Below are 4314 nucleotides of genomic sequence, written 5' to 3'. Positions count from 1 at the left end.
TGGAGTTGAGGAGTTATATTAAATGCTTTTACTTGCAAGAAGTTAAAGGTGGAAGGTGGATGAAGTTAAAGGGATGAAGTGATTCAATGGCCGGAATTGACACAAAAAGAAGCCACAAATGGTTCAGAATTAATAGAGAAAATGGTGGATTCAAAAGTGGAAGAATTGAGCTCATGAACTACATGAAAATCAAGTATACCATAGTGTGTCAAAACAAAGGAGTAATGTGCCAATTTTGGTTTTTGAAGCTTCTTATGGATCAATTTCAAGGGAAATTGATTGAGCTAAATTGTTAGAAATGCATTGAGTTGAGAAAGCAAAAGAATTCAGCTGCCAAGTGGAAAAGAAAAAAAGAAAAATGTGTTACCCTCATAAGTTGGTTTGGATTGTCTTCAAGAATTCGGTTGCAAATCAATTGAAGAAGTAGGATTGGAATACAAGAGACAATGATACAAATCAGATTACATGCAGTTCAGAAAAAACAAGAATGAAGAAGAAAAAAAAAGGTGTGGAATGTATCAAGGAGGGTATCAAAAATCTGATCAACTGATGAATCCAGGGAAACCTACTTCATTTCAGTCACTTCCTAAACAACAAATTCAGATGCTAAAATTTCCAAATTGTTGATGGCAGCATCAGATCAGAAAATCAAAAACAAATCAGAAAAAATAGAAAATCAGAAATAGTAGTTTGATTTTTCCAACCGAGTTTGCAATTTTTAAGGGACTGAAATGAACTCAAATTTCACAGAAAATTGCAGGGTTATTAGCATTAGTAATCAAGCTTCAAGATGGAAAAAGAATGGAGGAAAAACAGCAAGAAACAAGAAAGAAAAGCAAGAGTTTCATTTTGAAAAAAAATAATTTTGGAATTGAATTGTGCCAATGATACATTGCATTTTCGGAATGATGGGAAGTGAATTTTGGTTTCTGATGATTGGTTGCTATTTGTTAGCTCTTGCAAAGTCTAGATGTGAAAGAATTGGGCTTGATTTAAAAGGAAAACACAAAATGATACATTTGTGGTGATGTGTTGAAGAAAAAGAAAAAGTGAAGGGAAGTTTGTATCAAGGAGAGGAACTTCATGAGTTTAACTCAGATTTGGTTCATAGATCTGAAAGCACACCGAAACAAATGGAATTCAAAGGGAAGCAAGAAGAAAGAGTGGCAAGGTTCATTGATTGGCATTTAACTATACCCATGTCTACCACCTCATTCACTCTTTTCTTGAAATTTCTTTTATCTTGAATTTTTCTTTCTACATTCTCTAATTCATTTGTCTTAGTTATTGCTTCCTTACATTTGCAATAAGCCCTAATAGGTGTGGATTCCAAATCAAGAATGGTGGTGGAGAGTAGAGAACAAGCAAGCTTATGGTAGTGCATGAAACTTGAGTTGCTTGAGTGAGCTCCACTTCACTTTGATCATGAACTAGAAATTAGGATGAGAGCCACTGAATTTATTTACTGAAAATAACCTTGTGAGACTTAGTGTGATACATTTATCTCAATTAATCATGAAGGATGAAACTTGTTATGTGGTTAACCAAGTACAAGAGTCTAGTTGGCATGAGCTTAAGCCTTTGAGACTCTACAACTTTAGGTAATTCTCTTTTAATTGTTTCTAATTATGATTGAGAATGATCTAGGGGGTACGATGGTAGTCAAGACAGAGGCCATCACATTTTCCATTCTAAATATTAACTTAATTTAATCAAAATTATTTTAAAATACTCTTTATAAATTAGTGAAAATTATGAAAACTTAATAAAAAATATTTTAAAATTATTTATTATTTTGAATCTATTTCAATCTCAATTACCATCCATTAAAGCAAAAGGCTCGACAAGATTACAAAAAATTCTTTTCTAAATATCCAATTGCACAACACCTTCAAACAACGAAAGATACAAGCCTTGACTCATCGACAATTTTACTCTCTTCCTTACGGCTAGCGATCAAGAAACACCAATTGCCTTCCCGCAACGTAGGGCATTCGTAGGCATATCGTATTCGTTCGCGTAGCTCTTCTCCGGAGTCCAAACTCTTATGTAAAATTGTTGGCCTAGGTATTGTCTTCCCCACATTGCCGATCTCAAATTCCACATCCCTTGGTTGTCCAATGACACCAAAATTGCAGACCACCCCTTTGGATAAACCTATAAATATATGTATAATTAATTAATATTCATAATTAACATTTTAATACGATAATCAAATTAATTATTCATAATAAAAAACAGAAATATATTATATTTATTATTATTATTTACCTGCACAGTGTGTCTAGTGATAGCATCAACTAGATTGTATCGTCTTCGTAGTCTCTCTGTCCAGTCTCCAGCTCCGTAACTGCTTCAATTAATAAAAAATAATTAAAATCAATTTTTTTAAAAAAAAGTAATAAATAAATTCGATTTATTTATTTTTAATTATTAAGAATTTTATTAGAAAAGAGCTCACCCGACGACCCAGAAGTCGTACCCGTCGAGATGCCACGTCTGCATGCTGTTCTCCGTGTTCTGGAACACGATCTCCACGAAGTCGTGGAGCTGGAACCGCACCACCGGCGTGGCGGCGACCGGCGGCTCGGCTCCGGCATTCGCCGCCGTGGCGGTCGGGAGGCTGTCCCAGGTGAAGACGCCGGCGATGTGGAAGGTGTCCGCTAGCTTCAGAGGCGTGCCGGGAACGACGAAGGAGACGCCGTTGACGGCGTATCGCTGCTTCCCGGCGATCACTGGCGCGGAGTTCCGTAACTTGATTGATCTCGACCTGGTTATGTTCCCGTAGTGGTAGGAACCTTGGGGATTCGGCCTCGCCGCGCTCGCCGTCAGATTCCACCTCCATAAAAAAGAGACTTTTATCAGTCGAAAGAAATCTCACTTGTAATCGATCGAGGGAATTGATTCTCACCTAAATGTTCTCGCTTGCTTCATGGACCAATGCAACCCGAAGGCCGGGCCGGTGGGGAGCGGGCCGTGAACAGGGGACTTGGAGTCGCTGTAATGGAGGACGCTGGTGGCTGTGAGGACTCTCCGGCCGGTGAACCTTGTGGAAGCAACGATGTAGTAGTCTTTAGGATCTTGATCCAGCGTCACCAAGACAGACAAAGATTGCCCGATGTGGACGTCGAGTGAATCGTAGATATTCTGAATCGTGTGCGATCCCTCGACTTCCACAAGCTTGATCTTGTGGTTTTGGATTCTGAAGTTGATGGAGCTCTGCAAGCCGACGTTGGAAATCCTAAAAAGATAAGTCTTCCCTGCAAATTTTGATCGAATTAGAATCAATTCAATAACTTTGGTGCTTAATTTGAGCCAGAGAACTTACCTTGATCGCCAGTAAAGGTGCTGGGTTTTTGTGCTCCGTTGATGAGGAGACCATCCGGGAATGGCAATGGGCTCCCTGAATCCAGCGTTCTCTGCAACGCCTTATGGCCGGATTTGTACCAGTCGCCGACGAGGACACTGAAGTCGCCGGCGGGCTTCGGGTACGGCACCGGAATCTGCGGCCTCTGGTGCACGTTCAAGGCGCCAAAGCCACCGGCGGCCCTCTGCATTCCGGTGGAGGGGAAGTAAGTGTAGCTTCCAATTTGATCCTTGGTTTGGAACTTGTAGGTGTAGTTGCGACGGGGAGGGATGGGGCAGTTAGTTCCCAAGACGCCATCTTGCCACGAGTTCTTCCGCTGCTTGATGCCGTTTCCAAGTCAGGAGGAGCGGCTCGTCGAGGTAGTTGACGACGTTGATGATGAGGTTGTCATTAGTGACGCAGTCGAGGAGGGGGCCGGGGAACTGGCCATTGATGAGGATGCCCTGCTGCGGGACGCCTAGTGGGGTGATGGTGCCGTAGGTGACGGCCCAGGTGAAGTAGCGGTAGGGGTCGTCGGCGCCGGCGCCGGAAAGGAAGGCCGAAACTAGAAAAAGGATAAGAAGACTCATCGTGATGGGAGAAAGGAGAGGGGTTGGTAGGGGTTTTAAAGCTCGCGCGCTCGCGAAGAAAACAGAGGCGACAGATACGGAGCAGAGGATTGGATTAACGCGTTGGGAAGGAGGTGAAGTCCGTGCATGACGAAACTAGCGGCGTTGGGAAGTGTAAGACTGGCAGGAACCATGTGGGAATTGAAGTTCCACCGCTAGAATTCATGGCGCGATCATCGCGTGATGAGGAACAGCTCAGAGGAGGAAGAAGAAGCTGGCTCCAAACAGGAAGAAGCTTCCTTCGTGCGGACTTTTCACTTTAGCCCAAGATTTTTGTATATTTTAAAATCCCTGCCCTTTTTTAAACGTTACAAAAAAATGGGCCGCGATGGCGCTCGA

At 42.1% G+C, this 4314-nt stretch overlaps 1 pseudogene; it reads right to left on the bottom strand.

Annotated features, from left to right (window-relative positions):
• Positions 1 to 1826: 1826 nt before the first annotated feature.
• Positions 1827 to 3936, bottom strand: LOC141817965 (L-ascorbate oxidase homolog; annotated as a pseudogene).
• Between the last annotated feature and the right edge of the window lie 378 nt (positions 3937 to 4314).

This window comes from Curcuma longa, unplaced genomic scaffold, assembly GCF_044706935.1.
Source record: "Curcuma longa cultivar G26 ecotype Majalengka, Jawa Barat unplaced genomic scaffold, ITB_CL_G26_1.1 contig_22724, whole genome shotgun sequence".
NCBI classification, from domain to species: Eukaryota; Viridiplantae; Streptophyta; class Magnoliopsida; order Zingiberales; family Zingiberaceae; genus Curcuma; species Curcuma longa.
Note: the sequence above shows the minus strand (reverse complement) of the source record. Positions and strands in the feature narration are given on the sequence as shown.